This window comes from Crocuta crocuta, unplaced genomic scaffold, assembly GCF_008692635.1.
Source record: "Crocuta crocuta isolate KB4526 unplaced genomic scaffold, BGI_CrCroc_1.0 scaffold78, whole genome shotgun sequence".
NCBI lineage: Eukaryota > Metazoa > Chordata > Mammalia > Carnivora > Hyaenidae > Crocuta > Crocuta crocuta.
In genome coordinates this window covers 1777596-1796645 of record NW_027532617.1, presented here as the reverse complement: position 1 = coordinate 1796645, position 19050 = coordinate 1777596, and the positions used below count along the sequence as shown (strand labels likewise).

The window sequence follows — 19050 nt, the reverse complement described above, 5'->3', positions numbered from 1 at the left end:
ATTTTTGCGGTTCATTATTGCACATTATATTATTATTTTTTTTATTTACTAAGTATCTATTATGTGCCAGGCACAGTGCTGCGGGCAGTTTTGTGGGTGCTGTTTCTAATTGTCACAGGAATCCAGCAAGGTGGGGGTTCATGAGGCTTGTTCAGTCAGGGTGATGTATCTGGGAGTTTGTCAGAGCTGGGACTGGTGGACTCTAAATCTCGTGTGAGCTCCTCTCTGCCACGTTAGCATGCCAGAGTAACTTTGTTAAGCATGTGTATTAGTCAGGTTTTTTGGTATTATTTCTGTGTAACAAACAAGCACAGAATCTAATGGCTTCTGGAAACAGACAGCTGTTCTCCTTGCTCCCACGTCTGACAGAACAGTTGAAGTAGCAACTGTGGATTGAATTTTAGCCTGCCCCAAACATGCCTGCTTATTCCAGGACCCAGGCTGAAGGAATCCCAATACTGTCTGGGATGTGCTGTTTTTCTCAGGGTGGAGGTCAGGGGCTCAGAGGACCCATGGAAGCTTGTGGTGCCTCTTCAAGCCACTGCTCAAAACATTCTGTTAGCTGAAGCAGGCCATAGGGCCAGACTTGAGGCTGGTGTGGGGCCCAGAATGTTTCTCGTACAGAGGAATGGAGAGGACGGAAGAATTACTGCATACTAATGCAGTAGTATGGGATACACCAATTCTCACCACTGCCTCATAATCTGACATTAATTGTGTGCTACTTGTGCGTAACGACAGGGCCAGACACCTAGGGACACAGAGCTACAGGTGTAAGACTTCAGTCTTCCTTGGTCCGAAGTTTCCCAGGCCATCTGAGAGGTCAGAACGCAGCTGCAGGTGCTGATGCTGGTGGCGATGGAGGCAGTGGTTGATATTTACTGAGCACTGTCTATGTGCCAACTTCTCTGCAGATGCTTTATGATACTCCTGTCTCATTCAGCCACACCACGAGGTAGGCACAGTTGTTTCTTTATTTTTATACATCTGGTGTCTTAGGAGAGAGAGTACACATGCACAACACATGTGCATCTATATTTACCTTTCTTTCAGTTGAAACTCCAGCCAGCATTTCTCCAGCATATGTGAGCATAGAATGCTCTCTTCATTCCAAATGTTTAGGTAGAATTGACTTGAGGCTTAAGGAACCTAATGGGAACTTGGATTCAGTTGGACACCCAAAAAGGCTTCTCTCGCTTCTTGAATACTGTAAAGCTAATTATCATTTCTTCCAGCAGTAAGCAAATATAACATTGTAATTGCACTCAGCGTCTGTGCTAGTGGTCTCCCATTTACCTCTCCAGATCCGTTTTCCACTCTTCTTTCTGCTTTGTGTCCGGGTGCCTCAGTTCCTTGGCCGGTGGGCTCTTTGGTTCCCTCACATCTCTTGGGAACGTAGAGAAGAAGAGAGTCAGGGCAGGGGATGTATCCCTTTGATTCTTTCCACACCAGCTACTGTGGCCTGGCTGCGTCTCTCGTGGTGACAGGCACAGCTCCCTGCTGTTCCTGACCCTAGCGCTGTGGGGGAAACGTCATTTCCCCCAAAACCCTGCCCGCACCGCTGTGAATAGTTTGTAAATAGTCTGTTTATTAAATGCTTCTCAGTTACCCTGTTGGAGTGTGTGTCTTCCATTCTCTGTCAGGACCCTGACTGCTACCATATTTTTTATGTAAAGATTTCTACAACAGATTGTAAGTTTAAAAATATTTCTGAGGCTGGTGTTTTCCAGCAAATCCTATTCATTCCAGTTTCTGCAGCGCTGCCTGTGTGTCGGCACATTCCGCCAGAGGCGCGGAGATACGGGTAGAGAGTAATTTTACCCATTGCTTTCATTTTGCAAGGAAAGAAAGTGAAACCAGAGGACTTCGGGTCCCCAGCTACTTTATACTTTCCATCTATTGTCTGCAATGGGAAGACGGTTTTTGCTTTGCTGAAGACCGTCTCCCAACAGACAGAGGAAGAAGAGGGATATGGCCGGATGGTATGCTACCGGGATCTTTCAGGCTCTCACATGTTGTAATGCTGTACCTTGATCTTCTCCAGCGAGAAGGACCCCTTACAGTTGGTGGCCGAGGGAAGAATAATACGATACAATAATACAGGAATGCAACTGAGTACCTTTTGTTAAGCTAGTTCAACTGAAGGGTTGTTTGCCAGCACCAATGCTGAGCCCAGTACTCTTTTATCTGCGGTCTCTAATCATCAGATAGTCAACAGGGGGTGAGTGAAAACTGGGAACGGGAAAATTTGTGTTGTGTGAAAAATGAGGAGCTTTTGTCACTGAAGAAACCATTAGTCCTAGCCCACATATTTAAAGGGGTAGGTAATTCCTACAGTAGCATGTCTCTTACCTAATGTAATAAAATATAAGCTTTCTTTTTCTTACATTCAGAGGTGCCAGAAATCCTATTTTATCTTCTGGATGGCTGTTAATCTTTCCAACTTCTTTCCCCCAAACTTGCCTGTTAACTCCTTTTTGACAAGCTGAGCCATAAGACAGACGTTATTTGGCGATTTTGGTGCAATTCCTGATCATACCGGACTAAATGGCATTCTCCACCCTCATTCTTTTTTTCAAGGCCATATTTTTACCTCCACCCACCGAAGTCCAGAGAGACTCCCTGAATTTTGGCCCAAGCTTGCCCCGAAAATTTCCCGTAGGGACCAGAGCAAGCAAAGGAGGGGAATGAAGTTATAATCAGTGACAGCAGGAACTTTTCCTGGCTCTGGATTTTTAACCTTAGCTCTAGACTTTTGATCATAGTTATTAAGGGAAAAATAATGTTTCCCGGAGGAGCCCTGAACATGGTGCAACATTCAGATGAACTTAGTAGCTATCATATAAGCCAGGTGGGAGAGAGGATTAGAAGCTTCTGGAAAATAATGAACAGCATGTTTTTATGACTCTTTTCAGCAGGTGCCTTCTTCTTGACCTTTTCTTAACTGTTGGCTGAAGACAATTTAGATTTTAATGGAGGATTATTGGTCCAAATCTGTAATTATGTCTGTGTTGTGTATCAAGTTGGAGCTGTTGTTATCCTTGGGCAACTAGCAAATGATAAAAATAATGACCACCATGAAGTGGAAATACAAATAGTGTGGCAAACCAACAACCTTCCTTTTATATGAATATGGAAGTTTTCAGTGGCTCACTTGGCCCTTCATGTCAGGGTCCCCAGTGCCAAGTGATGCTGAATTATTTTTATTTCTTAAAAAGATTTTTTTTTAATGTTTATTCTTGAGAGAGAGAGAGAGAGAGGGAGGGAGGGAGAAAGACAAAAGAGGAGAGGGGAGGGAAGGGGAGGGGAGATGGAGCATGAACTGGGGAGGGGCAAGACAGTGAGACACAGAATCCAATGCAGGCTCCAGGCTTTGAGCTGCCAGCACAGAGCCTGATGTGGGGCTTGAATTCACGAGCCAATAGATTATGACCTGAGCCATAGTCGGATGCTTCACCGACTAAGCCACCCAGGTGCTCCCTTATTTTTATTTCTTAAGTTAACAGAGAGTAAAACTTGAGACGCCTGGTAAGCAGAGGTTACAAAAACTATCAAATGATGACTTCATCTATTAGTGCTTCTGATTTCAGATAGCTTGCATCCCATTTTGGTCTTCTGAAAATGTTTTTTGCAGGTGTTTTGTATGCATGTTGAAGGATACTTTCATTTATCATTACATTTGGAAGAATTATAGAGTTTGATAAATATTTATGTGATGCCACTGCATTCACAATGTTTCATTGAAAAGAAAATGAAATGAAAACGAAAATGGGATGTAGTCTGTAGTTTTAGCTTGCCGGTTTTCTGAAAGCATGTCTTATCGACAGACAGAATCTACAAAGAGTTCTGTGTAGGATTCAATTCAATTCCATTTATATTAAATTCTGGGTACCGGTATACGACTTACTGAATATAATAGGAGTCTCCAATTTTCTCTTTGGACGTTGGAGGATTTAGTGTCTCCTCTAGGGCCACTCTTTGTGATTAAATTCACATTTTCATTTGCATAACATAGTTAATATTCTAGTTGCTTTTAAAAAGCAGTATGGTGGTGAGAATAAGACTGAGCTAAAGTAGCTTACGGATATGAAATGCCTTGAGTAAAAAAGTGAATAAAAGTTGAAACAGTTAAGCTAAAAAATTGAGGTGTACAAGCACGCATACATACACACACGCAGAGAAACTATGGTAAAAACATAAAGCCTTTGTGGTTTATCCCCAAGATTTATAAAATACAGCTTAAACCATTTTCAGTTTTTTTTCTTCACTTGCTTCCTTAAAAGTCTACTTTCTTCTCCTCTGTTTTGCTTCTTCCTTTTTTCTTGCCACCTGTTTTTTCCCCTCATTTCCACATTTGTAGTTCCCGGATTCCCTCTGGGCACTGGTACTTAGCAGTAGAAAAGGATGCCGAGATGATTAAGTCAAGGGCTAGCTGTACAGACAGAAAAGCATGTAATTGCAAACCGTGTGATGTGGAAGTGACACAAAGTAAGTGAGTGCCTTGTGCTAGCCATCCATCATGTTTATTGTGGCCTCAGCATCACCCTTTGGCATTGTGGGATGATTTTTACAAATTCCAATTGGAGGCAAGACAGTATGAGAGATAACCAGAGCATTAAAGTGAGAGTTGATGATGATATATAAGCAAGGCTTAATTGTCAAGGAATGCCTAACCCCAGAAACGGATCCAGGTTTTGTGAGGCTTGAAGTAGCTACCTCATATCATTTGTTGGTTGCCTGCTTTGAGAAAAAGTGTAAACATTTATGACTACAAAATTGCTGCATTTGTTTGAACTGAGGAAGAAACTGTTGTGTAAAACTCAACAAACACCACAAATGTCACAAAGCTCAGAAAAATAATATTATATTTTGTTGACTAAACTCCTGACATACCTCTCTAATAACATTCCCCTACATTTTTTGGTTGCACGTTTGGCTTGATTGCCTCTTCAGAGGCTAATAATTTTATAATTGTTTCTAAAGAAAGTGGAGAAAGATTATTTAGTTTTCTTCCAGTGCTGGTTGATTGAAATTTGTTTTTTATTGTTGAGAGTTTAGACATGTTACTCTGTGGTCATGACTTGTTATTGGTAAAGCTGTGTAAATTTTCTACATTGGTGTCGAATTTGAAAAAAAAATCTCGATCGAGTTTCTTTCTCGTATGAGCTATGACAGACATATTTGCTGTTAATACTGCTACATGTCTGTGCTTGGTAAACAAAAAGAGTCCAGTAATTTCCATTTCTGGGAATCTAATCAGCAAAACAAAAAGATCATGGTGTGTTTATAATTTGTTTGCTGCATTTCAGGAGAGAATTTTGATTATGACTCTGTAGGCAAGAACCAAATCGTCTAGTTACAAGCGTACATATCTAATGACTGGGAAGTTTTCCACAAGCTAGCTTCTGGCGTCATACATTTGAGCTTGGTTTTCCTCTCCCCACCACAATTGTTGTCCCGATTCTGTCCACCGCAAGATATGTTCATATAGTGATGTAAGTTCTAGTCCTTCATATCCATGCCATACTGCTGGGTCTCTTGGTTCAGTAGGTGGTAGGGGTGTTTTTGGAAGCCATTCCTGCAGTGGACAGCTAACAACAATTTGTCTATAGCTGGGATTGTTGGAGAACCATGTAAATATATGCCACTGAATGCAAACCTAATGTATCTTTAACTTCATTTTCTCTTATGCCTGCAGCCATGCTACCTGATGATACAGAATGTAAAAGAGGAGTTGGGGGGAAAAGAGAAAGATGTGTTAAATTATTGTGGTTAAAATATATTACTTTTGCAAAAGTATAAAAATGTATAACCATGTGAACATTGTCAGCATCCTCCCTGGGGCTTGGAAGCTTTGACTCTAATAGCTACGTGTTAAATTGGCATCTGCCGAGCAATGCTGGTAAATGAACATTTTTCTGAAAGAAGTACATCTTCAAGGTCAATGCAGGGAGTGACTGAGCTGGGCCAGGCCACAAAGGCTAGTCCTGATTTGAAGATGGGTGCCAGTGACACCCGGGCCAGGTTTAAGGGCTTTATCCCTCTTAGGTACTATTGAAGCAGCAGACAGACAGCACAAAGGGTATAAGATCAAGGTTGCGTGTGAGTGGATCTGGCTCCCTGGTGTGTCCCTGCATCTCAAGGAAGTGCTCTGGAAGTTCTGTAGCCAAAACAGCCCTTGAAGAGTAAGAAATCTGCAAGGTCAAGAAGTTTAGAGTCTTGGGCTCACTGCCTTTTTGGAACAGTTGGCTGGCATGACAATTGCATTGTTCCTTGGGCCTATTCTGTTTTATAACACCATTTGGGAATTCAACAGTAAGATACATCGGGTTCCAGAAACAAATAAAAAGGGCCTTTGAGAACTGTCCTAGTAACTACTGGAGTTCTTTTATTTAGACTCATTATCTATACCCTAAAAGGATGACTTGGGGGTTTCTCCTGAATCATGAGGGATTTTGCTGAGCCATAATGTCCATATTATTATTAAAATTTATTATATAAATTATAATTTATCACAATTATAATGTATATATTGGTAGTATATCTCACAGTCCATAATTTCCATGGGCTGTTGGCTTTGGTAGTATGCTTCTGATTTCATTGACTGGAGCCTTGATAAAATCCTGTGATTATTAAAAAATATACACTGTCTTGAGGTCAGTTTTGATAGGGAATTCTATAGTTGGAACATCATATCAGACTTGAGGTAGTATGAGGCCCTGAGATCCTGAATGAGTTCATGGAAATGGAGCACAGAGTTCAAGTTTTCTCCTAAAAATCCACCCTTGCCCTCATGCTTATCCTATAGCTCTCCCCAGATCAGGGGAGAGTTCATGTATTTCTTTCTCATCCCTTGAGGATACTTCTAAAGGAGTGTTTACCACATGGTTAAACTGAATGAGCTTGGAGGGTCGCCTGGGTAGCTCAGTCGGTTGAGCACTTGACTCTTGAATTTGACTCAGGTCATGATCCCAGGGTTGTGGGACTGAGCCTGGTGTCAGAGTCCATACTGAGCATGAAGCCTGCTTGAGATTCTCTCCCTCTCTCTCTCTCCCTCTCTCTCTCTTTCTCTCTTTCCTTCTGACCCTCTCTCTCATTTTCTCTCTAAAATAAAAACAAAACAAAACCTATGAAATTGGAAATGAAAACACAGCAATTTGATTTTGGACAACAATTTCATAAAACATTGTTCTAGTTGCTGAAAGCGTAGGTATAGTCTTATCTGTCTGTGGTTTTAGCCTAGAGGGCAAATAATCAGAATTGGAGTGAGTGAGAATTCCGTTCAGGATCACTAAATTCTTGTGTTTCTTACTTAAGTAGGATAGTGTAGGCACTCCAAGGTGTTAACGCTAAGTCAGAATTCTGTATTCCACAGTCATACAGCATGGCTGCAAAATGTATAATAATACCTTGCTAATTGAGAACTTCGTAATTTGGGAGGATACACTCAAGAACTAGAATGTAAGCAAAAAAATTGCTTGGGGGGCCTTGTAAATAGACAATTGAAAAAGAATTTCCACTGACATACCTGAACTCTTGTTTTTTGTCCCGACCTTATTTACTTTTACTTTGCACGTAATTCTAATAAGCTAGATTTCCTGATATCTATCCTACAGTATTTTAGAAATTACAAAGCAGAGATATCGCTGTAGAAAGGCTTGATAACAACAGTGAGAAGTAATCCTGGTAATCAGATAACAAGAGAAGTAAGTAGCTAACCCCTATTGTGTTTGTTAAATGCTAGGCATTAAATAAGTATTAACTCATTTACTTTTCACAAGGATTCCATGAGGTGGGTACCCAACTAGCCACATCTTATGGATGAAGAATCAAGAGCTAGATTTTAAATGACTGTCTGAGTTTTCCCAGCTCTGGTAGAGCTGGGATTTAAATGAGGCAGGCCAGCACCAGGGTCTGAGCTCTTAATCACTACACTTCAGACACTCTCTGGATACACAGCCCTAAGTGTCTCCGTAAAGGCTGAAACCCAGAGGGAGCCCATTGCTTCATTACTATGCAGTGTAATAGCTGATTATTACCGAATAGCTCCAGACATTGTAGAGGCCCACGTTCCCCAGAAAACAGACCCTGGGGCGAAGGTTACAGTGGAGCCTAATGTTTTATTAAGGGTGCAATCTCAAGGGAACACGGGTGATGGGGAAAAGGAAGCCAGGTCTGAAGAAAGGGAGACCAAATATAAATTGGTACGTTATTAAATTGGTTACAGCTTCACAACAACATGCAGCACATTTCGCAGGCTCCCTGTGTGTCTCCAGGGAGATTGCGTAGAACTTTTGCATCCTGGACCCCCTCGGCCTGGGCTCAGAGGGGAGGACAAGCGGTTCTTCTGCTGACTCTTTCCCATTTTTGACCTCTTACGGATCAGCTTCAACCACCCGGGCTTTAAGCCCTCAGCTCTTCTGGGTTGTGCTTCGTGTGCCTGGCAGCTGGAGGAGCCAGTATTTGTTGGCATATCTCTCTTCACAGTCAGTGCCCTGGGAGAGCTCATTTTTCTGCTGTAGTTGCAGGTATTCCTGTCGGGAGGCTAGGGAGCAAGTAGGGACCTGGAGGGTGGCGGAGAAGGCTGGACTGAGTGAATCTCAGCACCATGTAAACTGGGCTCAGGCAGAGAAGTTCAGTGCATCTGGGAGTTTTCATCAGAACAACACATACGCGGAACAAAACTCAACCCATAAGATTGTGAGGGCTACCTGAGCACATGCTCAGCCTCTTAGAAAACACAGCTACACAGAAGGCCACATTTCACACGCAGCTGCACAGAAGGACACATTCCACATGCAGCTGCACAGAAGGACACATGTCCCAAAGGCTCTGATTTGTCAAGGCATTATGATTCCTGTTTCTCTGGACCCTGGAGTGCCTAGATCTACAAGGGAAAAATTCCAGCACTTTGTATTCTTCGATTGACGTGGGCAAAACACCTTTTTAGTATATCTCCTTTCTTGTGAGTCTGTGACAGCTGAGTGCTATTTTATCAAATGCGCCTGCATGATTCATGGGCAGGAAGTGCAAAGAGAGGCAGAGAGGGAACCAGACATGGGCGTTTTCTGAGTTTTGTCTGCTGAACTGACCGTCCTGTCTTCATCAGTCGTCACAGTGTAATGGTCACTTTTTTTAATCCTCCTTATCAGCAGCATCACCGCCACCATCATCGAGCCCTTATGGAGAGTCTCTCTGCTAGGTAGATACTCTGCACGGTGTCCCACACACTTGAGCTCACTCAGTCCTCATGTGAAACTTATGAGGCAGGTACTCTTACATCGCAGATTTATGGATGTGGCAACTGAAGTTTAGAGAGGTTGAATAACTTGCCCCGTTGCACAGTTAGGAAGTAACAGAGCCAAGACTTCAACTTGTCTTCAACTTCAGCCTTGTCTGACTCCACAGCCCTTGCACTTGTCCTGACCACACACTGCTCCTGGGGTCTGCATGTCTGGGCCCTCCTAGAAAAATGCCACCCCCACCCCACTCTGCATCCCACTTTCTCATGGGCCTTTGTTGCTAGGAGCTTAAAGGGAATATCTGCAATATCTAATCATTTATTATAATATACATTGTGTATTATATACATTGTATATTATATGTAATATACATTGTATATATACATTGTTCGTTATATATAATGAACATATAATATAGACTAAATAAATGTATTCAACATAATAAATACATGCTATATAATACTATATATATAAAGTACCTAATGTAAAATAACATATTACATAACATATCATAGTAGTGTATATGTTATACATCATTTATGGTATATATTTGATATTTAAATATATGATATGTCATATGTTATGATATATACAGTAAAATCTTGGATTCTGGGTAACTTGTTCTGTGAGTGTTCCGCAAGACGAGCAAACATTTCTAATAAATTTTAACTTGATAAACAAGTGATGCCTTGCAATATGAGTGGTAATGTGACGCCGAATGTCACATGATCACCACTGAGTTCCTGAAATTTGCTTTGATATACAAGTGTTTTAGATTATGTTTCTGGAATGAATTATGTTCACAAATCAAGGTTTTACTGTGTGTTAAATATATTGAACACCAACTCTGTGCCGGGCATTGTTCTAGGCAGAGTTAGACCAGTGAGCCAAATAAATGGACAAAAGTCCTTTTCCTTGAAACATTCTAATGGGGAAGTAGATCATAGTCAAGTTTAGTGTGGAATATGTTAGATGGGTTTAAGTTCTAAGCAGAAAAATAATGAAAGTAAGGGAAAAAGAAAGTATACACGTGGTAGTGGATTCCAAAGAATGCATCACTAAGCAGATGACCTCTGGATCGCGTCCTGAAGGAATTTTAGATTTGTAAACTGGTTATTTCAGCTTGGGGGGTGACAACAAAAATGGTGAACAAACTTGGTTGACTGCTTCAGACAAACTCAGCTAAGTACCCTTTGTGATTAACAAAACCACTGTGAACTACCTGTAGGAAGAATATAATATAAAAGACACAATTATTAAAAATGCAGATTTGTTAGACACAGAAGCATCCTGTTGAAAGTGTTTCCCAGTTAGTCAAAAGTCTCAACATCAATGACCCCACCTCAAATTCCCTTTAACTCCACCTCATCTGCCTCAGAAGAGAAATACGTGTTTCAGTTCCCTCTGTCTTGTTAATTATACTTATTTCCTGTCTTCCTTCTGGAGTCCCATTTTTCTGAGTACTCTTTTGTAGCAATTATACTTTTATTTAAATTATTATTATTTACACAATTAATTATTATTAATTATATGTAAATAATATATAAATATATAAAAATATATATAAATATAAATATATACAAATATAAATATATTTATAAAAATATAAATATATATTATAAATTATATATAAAAATAATATATAAATAATATATTAATTATTATTATTACACAATTATTATCAGCTGTATTGTCTTTAAACCTATTGGATCAAGCATCTGCTGTGTCAAGTGTGACGTCCCAGCTACTGAGCATGGAGACTTCCATCCTCATCAGGAGAGTAGGGCATGCAGGTGGGAAAAGTGGAAGTGTTTTTTCTTGTTTAAAAATAAATACACATACATGTACTCTATGTAAATTACTGATTTTCAAGGAATTACAGTACCTTTGCTTTCTGCTAAAACTATAGTTGAACTGGATTTTTTTTTTTTTTGAAGTACAGTTACCTTGGAGTTTATTTAAACTAAGAGGAAAAGGTCATGATGTTTTCATGCAATACACACTTGGTTCTTTAACAGTTGTGACAAACAAGAAAGAATTATGGAATGCTGCACTTGGGATCCACACAAAACACCGATGTTTTGGATTATACATTGTTTAAAGAAATGTGATAAATCCTTTTTGAAATACTGTAATAGCCAATACATAGAGGCATGTCTTACATGGGCATAGGAATGTAGGTTTTGAAAGAGAGAAATATCACACTGAAACTACTTAATTTCTTTAAAATCACTGAGCAAGAAAAGCGACATTGAACTTCCATACTGATTACACATCTTCTGTATGATACCTTGGCTTAAATCCGAGGGTAAAAGCTATAACTCTCCTCTTCTGTTTTTGGTAAACAACTTCATGGTACACTTGGATGACTTTCCCCCTGAATTTTACCTGTGAGAAGGCTTTTCAATTTTTTATTTAAAAGGACTAGGTTTGTCACTTTTGTAATGATATCACAAATGTTTATAGTTCTTGGGATCTCAGGAAGAGTCATATTCTTTTTTTTTTAAGTTTATTTATTTTTGAGAGAGAGAGAGCAAGAGCAGAAGAGAGAGAGAGCAAGAGAGGAGCAGAGAGAGAGGAAGAGAGAGGATCCCAAGGAGACTCCACACTGTTCGCACAGAGCTTGACTTCCGGGCTCAAACTCATGAACCATGAGATCATGACCTGAGCTGAAATCAAGAGTTGGACACTCAACCAACTGAGCCACTCAGGCGCCCAAGGACGATTCATATTCTTTACAGCATGGAGCTCCCGCTAAGCCATCTGAGAAAAATCTTGACTGATACAGAATAGGCTGGTGAAAACTGTTACCTCAGATTTCTCCAGTTAATTTTGTGCATCAGTTTGTGGAGCCATCTTCTTCATGTTGGTCTCCAATGCCATTAACCCAGTCACCATTTTTTGCACGAATACTAACCTTGTTTACATGGAAAATTAAATCCAGTTCATAGACATTTTCAGAAAACTTGTCTAATGTTTCCTGGAACCTTGAGTTCAAAGGACATTATGAAAGATTTTTAGAAGGCAGGGAGAGATGGGTTTGGGGGTCAGATCTGGATACATATTATGGTTAAGAAATCCATGAAATGTGGGCTTCTTGCATGATTGAATTAGATCTAAAATGTCAAGTTCACTCTGAAGAATCTATACAGAAGACAAACTATAATGTTGCATAATGTCTATAAATCAGTTTGTTATCTGATCCTCCAATTAACAACCCTCCTTCTATGAGATCACAAATATTTTCATGTCTCTGAGATACCACATGGAATGTTTCACTGATGATTTGTTATTGTGTGTCTTCACTGTAGGGCTGGTAGAACATGGAGAGCTGTGCTTCCCTTAGTTGTTGAAGGTGAGGATCACCTTGACCTTGAGCTGGATTTTTAAAAACTCTTTGATGATTCTTTGGAGCATGGTTAGCCCAGTGCCTGAGTTGACAGCTGAGGAAGGTGAGATTTCCTGAGATAAATGGCTTTCCCAGGGTCCGTGGCTGGTCAGGGAACCTTGAACTCAGGACTTGTGAGGAGCAGTTTTGCTCAGACCTGTCATGATGGTTCAGAAGGTGTTTTTAATGCCTTTGATTGTCATCATTAACCATATTTATTACTGAGAGGTATGATTACTGGCCTGGGTCTAAGAAACAACACTTCTTACTAGAGTGGCTGATGTCAGAGTTGACTATTTGTGCATCTTATACATGGAAGGTTTTTAGATGACCATTGTTTATGGTATTTTATAGCTTAGTATTTTACATTCTGTTGTTTACTGACCTAAAAACATCATGTATAACATTTGAAGCAAAGATTAAAGCACACTTTTTTTTGAAAATCCTACATCCTCAGTTTTTAGTCACAGAACTCTTTAAATTAAATCATTAGCATATGCAAACACTCCTTTTCCCAGAGTGGTTTTTCTACTCTGCAATTATTATGTTGTTTTGGGTAAGATAAATAAACCCAACATTAAAGCATTAGACACTGAAATGAGAAACAGTAGCATTATCATTATAAAGTATTAGGGAGCCATTAAAACCATGAATGAATACAAACCATCTTCCTGTGGCTCCTGACAGGGCGTGTTGAGCAAAGTGATGCCCCTGTGGTACCCTAACATCCATGTGTGAACTCTGGGTGTTAAAAGTTCTCTGCTGGGATTGGCTGGCCAGGCCCCTCAGCTAGGGGTGGGTGGGAAAGAGAGGCTTCTGCTTCCTTTTGTTCTGATCAAAACAATGCACTTTCTCCAGCTGTAAGATCGATTTTCTAGCCCTTTTGTAAAATTAAATTGTCTGCTTTGTTTAATGCTGTTGCAGGCAGTTCTGTTTTCAGGCAGACAGCACTGCTTTGGGAAATCTGCCCATGTGGGGAACATGCGTGTGGGTTGGCTCTTGGGCAAGCAGTCAATCATTCTGGGCATCCCGGATGCTAACTTAACGTGTAGAGCTTGGTCACCAGGTTGGAGTAGATGGCTTGTCACTCTCAAGAAGATTTCTCTCCATGGCAAGGGAATATTTCCTAGTCAGCACATGGGATTCTTAATAAAGAGGTTGGAAACACCAGCCTTGCTGTGTTTTGGCTTCTCACCAGATGGTGAAAGAAGATCACCAGTTCTCCGTCTTTCTCAGATGGATCTTAAAATCTCTCATTATGGATAGTGGAGTGTGTTTTTGTTCACTTGGGTTTTCATTGTTATTGTTTTCTGTCCTTTAGCATTTCTGAGTTGCTCTGACTTGGCAACTCTTGAACAGACATACGAACCCCAAATAATGGTACTGAGAAATGCAGAAATTATGGAGCAAGAGGCTATTGGATTTCCATAAGTAAGCAAATATATCCTAAGAGCACATGGGTGAAAATTGCTTTTTATTTAATGAGTTGTTTTTATTGGAAGGTAATGATTATATCCAGGCCATAAATACAGAGTAAATTCCCTTCAGTGGACATTAAAAAGATGACTTTCAATTGGAAGCAGCTCTCAAGGCTTAAGACTATTGAGGCTACAAAATTCCAAACCCATGGCTTCTGCACTGTATGCCCATGAAGAAATGGATGAAACCCAGCAAGAGCTCATGTGCAGGAGCAGATGTTTGTGACCGGGCAGCAGCAACTTGAAGAGAACACACAATGGTGTAATGGTGAAGAGTTTTAAAAGGACTATTGCATGTGTCATATTATTTTATTGTTACGGGCACCCTGTGAGTGATCTGCCCTCTCCCCATTTTATAAATGAGAAAACTGAGGCGCCAAGGGGGGTAGTGTTTAGTGACTTGCCCAAATACCTCATCTTCCCAAAATGTCATACTGCCTCTTGTTTTATGAAGATGTGAGTTTTAGGACTGACACTTTGAGCAATTTGTCTTTAAAGTCTGAATGTATGTTTTTTTTTAGGAGCATTCATCCAGGAGCAAGAGCTATTGCCAGTGGTTAAACATCCTTGTTTGTAAAGGATAATTTTTAAAAATTCTGCTGTGTTCACCTATACCTGAGAAATAAAAAGTGTCATCTGGTTATTTTAGACCCTGTTTAGACAGTGCATTCTGCATGCTGTCTGCGTTGATTCTGTTCAGCTGCTCAGAGAGCAAATGGTAGAACTTTTCCAGTTGATATTCATGCTACCAAAGTATCTAACGGGCTGTTTTCCACTAGCTCTGTGAGATCAGCTGGTTTTGTTTGAATTGCTGAGCATGCCCGAGATGTGTGTGTACAGGTCCCGCTGTTCACACACTGGCAATACTTTATCTCTGTTCAGTGCTAGCTGTGTATTAGTCTTATTCCTTCTTCATCGTAAACTCCTTGAAGGCAGGATTTATTTCTCTAAATAAATATGCTCAATTGTGTCTTGTGCCTTTCCCAGTCAGATCTTGGCATATGATCACTGCTCTGTAGGTGCTTTTTTTAAAAATGTAAATGAGAGAAGTTTTTTTTTTCAGTTTATTTGTTTATTTTGAGAGAGACAGAAACAGCATGAGTTGGGAAGGGGCAGAGTGAGAGGGAGAGAGAGAATCCTAAGCAGGCTCCACACTGGCAGCACAGAGCCTGATGCAGGGCTCTGACTTAACGAAACCTGGAGATCATGGCCTCAGTTGAAACCAAGAGTTAGACGCTTAACTGACAGAGCCACTCAGGTGCCCTTCAAGTAGGTAGTTTTGAAAGGAGGAAGAGTAGGAAGGGCTGGCTGTGTATGTCTACGTGTCACTTTTTGTCTCTGTCTCATTCATTTCCAAAAGTTGGATTAGATGGAGATGTGTTTCCTGGTCATGGCTTTGCCTCTGAGCATGTGGGGATTTGTTCCATTTCTTTCTTTGTTCCTTTGTGGTTCAAAGCTTTGAATAATGTATATGTAGACAAAGGAAATTGAGACACAGATAACGTACGTGAAGCTTTCTGTCAAACACTGGAGTTTGAGGTTTATTTTTTTCCCAGCCACTTAAGGTAATGACAAAAATGATGATCATAGATTACATTTAAAAAATGTATTTGACTTTCAGTGATTTGCAGTACATCTCATTGAGCCCTAGTAAGTAACTTAAAGCTTCTTTCTTCATGCCCTAATAGAGCCAAAGAAATGTCCTCAGAGCTGTTCCTCACTTTCTTATAAATGCAGTGATCTCAGATTTCCAGGACTTTCTGGTCACCTGCCTGTTCTTCTCTTACAGTGTGTTTAATGCTCTCTTGGCAAGTTCTTAGGGTGAATCTTTATATTCCTATTTTCGGAAAGACTTTGTCCTCAACATACTTCTTCTTATTATCTTTCTTCTCTTCTTTCATCCAGGCCTCATAAACTGGTTACTGGTGAGTTCTGCCCACCAAGCAGCTCACCCTTCAGCAGGTGCAGCCTCCCAAATCCTGTTTGGAACTTTGGGTTTATTTCAGCAACGGTTTTTCATATAAGATGTTCCATGCTCTTTTGACTGTGCCAAGGGCCTCGAATTTCATTTCTCTCTTAAAGATTTTGTGAATATATTCATCTTCAAGTCCTTCAGTTTCTATTTTATATGCATTGAATTCTTTTGGTATTTCTTTGCAAAAGTACTTTGGTGTTTTTCCAAGTTAGGTCTTTGGACTTGTCACCTCCCTCCTGCCCTCCCATCTATACGCTTTCTGTAGGCAACACTTTTTTGACTTCTTTAAAAATATTCTATCTTCTCGGGGTGCCTGGGTGGCTCAGTAGGTTGAGCATCTGACTTTGGCTCAGATTATGATCTTGCAGTTCGTGATTTTGAGCCCTGTGTCAGGCTCTGTGCTGATAGTTCAGAGCCTGGATGCTGGTTCTAATTCTGTGTCTCCCTATCTGCCCCACTCCTGGTCATGCTGTGTCTCAAAAAATAAATAAACGTTAAAATAATTTTAAAAACATTCTATCTTGTCTTTCATTGAGTCTTCTCGTTCACTAAGAAATAGTCTGTCTTTCTTCTTGAGAAAGCATAGTGTTTAGCTTATGGCACAACTGATTAATTTGTACTAAATGAGTTATTTTGTATACAGCACAGAGCACAGTGATTCTGTTCCTTATATGTTTTCAGGCTTCCTCATTCCAAAAGGAATGTAATGGGCATTATGGATGCTCAGCAGCACCTGCCCCGATACTGTCAGACACTCATAAATTTAAACACAGAAGTATTCAGTTATCCAGCATTTCTGTATTTACCAAGCCATGGATTTATCTTTCTTCTGGCAAGTAGCACACATTGCTTCATGTGGAGTTACCCGGTTGGATGGGGCCAGGAACATGGTCCCCATGAGCAGGATATCATCTGTTTTGTACCCATCAGGCAATTCAAAGACTATTTGTGGTAATCGAGACCAAGGGATTATTCCAGCTTTGTCTTTGTCAAAGTCACTTCGCTGGACTGTAGTTGAGAAAAAAAGCCTGAAACTTTGGGTTAGGACTGTTCATTTTCTGCTGGCTGGGAGACTTTTATGAATAAATAAGAGAAAGATTTACAGGTCAACTCTTGGCTTTGGTGTCCACATCTGTCTGTATTCAGGGCCAGAATTTTCACAGATGTGATAAAAAATACCCTAGTACTAATGAGGAAAAATCAAGCTTTTTTAATTTAGGTTTGACCTTTATGTTCACTACCATTCCAGAATTGGTAGAATGACTAGAACAGGGCCTTTGGAGTAGAAGCATGTAGTTGTCTTCATTCTATTCACACGAGGAAGAAGCTCAACAAGAATCAGACTAGGTTCTGGAAAATTGATGTCCTAGAGTGGGGCTGTGAGGTTAGGTGAGGTTGAAGGCCACCTTGAAGGGACTGGTTAGGTCATTAACTGGAAGAACTTTTAAAGAATGTAACTGTGAGAGACAAGATGGATAGTGCTGTTGCTTGGTAAGTTGTTGGGTTGGTGTGCTATCATGTAATCAGATTTTGTGTGTGTGTGTGTGTGTGTGTGTGTGTGTGTGTAGGTGTGTATGTTTAAGGAAGCTGACTACAGGTGAGGTTCTGTTCTCAAGATAATTTGTGTTAAATTTTATAACACGGATTATGTGTAGGAAACGTTAAATTTAAAAACAAAGAGTCAATGCACCTGTCACATAACAGTGTCTCACCTTCAAAATTCACATTTGTGGTTAACTTTTGATATTTACGGTGCATCTTGCTAATTCCTGGAGCAAACAGTTTGGAGCTGGTACAAGAACGTTTCACTTGCTCTGTGGCCCTCAGCATTTTGTGCTCCTTAATCGGTTCTATATGCCCATCATCCTCTTCTGGCTAAACTCAGCTGTCTGCTTGATCTATTAACTGTAGTCTACACAGCTGTTTCTTTTCTTCTTTTCTTGAGCAGCACAAAGGAAATCGTGTTGTGTCTGCCCCCCTCATGTGAGGTGGTGCCCATGTGACCTTCACAGCTACCCTGTGAGGCATAACTATCTCTGCTTCAGAGACAAGGGTACACAGCATAGTTTAACTCTCTTCATGGAGCCGAGACCAAAGCCAAGTCCCTTCACCCTTAGGCTGGCTTTCTTTGGATGGAGAGCCTCTTGGTTGTGCTTCAGTCTTTGGTTTAGTAGCTAGAATTTTTCTGTACATTGGAATAGATACAGTCACGTTTTCAAGAGTGGATGGTGTAAAACAGACTCCCACTGCATGCCCTCATTCCCTAGGTGACTTCTCACTGTCAGTGAGATGCTGATGGGATATTGTCCTTAGGGCAACCTTGGGATTTTCCTGTTTTCGAGTATGTTTTAGTTTTGTTTAGGTGAAATTCACCTAACATAAAATTAACCACTTTAAGTTTTATTTATTTATTTTGAGAGAGAGAGAAGGAAAGAGGCCGTGTGCATGGGGAAGGGCTGAGAGAGAGGGAGAGAAAGGAGAGAGAGAGAGAGAATCCCAAGCAGGGGCTAACCGCCAGCACAGAGCCCAATACGGGGCTCGAACCCGCGAACCATGAGATGACCTGCGCTGAAATCAAAAGTCAGATATCCAACCAAATGACCCACCGTGACTCCCCTAAAATTAACCATTTTAATGTTCTCAATTCATTGGCATTTAGTACATTAATAATGTTGGACTGAACTGCCACCTCAGTCTAGTTCCAAACTCCCCCTTCCCCACTTTATCCAGCACCTGGCAACCACCGGTGTATTTTCTATCTTCCGTTTTCGCTTTTTGTAAGCATAGAGTGTAGCCATATTAAAGAACAGGATGCGACATGATTCAATCACCCCAGTGTTAAAAGAGAAGGTGGGATCTTAGGGACTGGGATTTCTTTTATGTTATCATAAATCGAGGAGGTGAGTTTGAAGAATAAAACCTCATCTTGATTTATCTTCCCTTTAGTAATAAAAGAAAGATGTTAAT

General features: G+C 40.5%; 1 protein-coding gene and 1 pseudogene across 3 annotated transcripts in view; one reads left to right on the top strand and one right to left on the bottom strand.

Moving 5' to 3' along the window:
• The window catches only part of FAT3 (FAT atypical cadherin 3), a 520003-nt gene that overhangs the window by 7643 nt on the left and 493310 nt on the right, over positions 1-19050 (top strand). The window lies entirely within an intron of this gene.
• LOC144245165 (AP-3 complex subunit sigma-1-like) lies at positions 8412-12659 on the bottom strand (annotated as a pseudogene).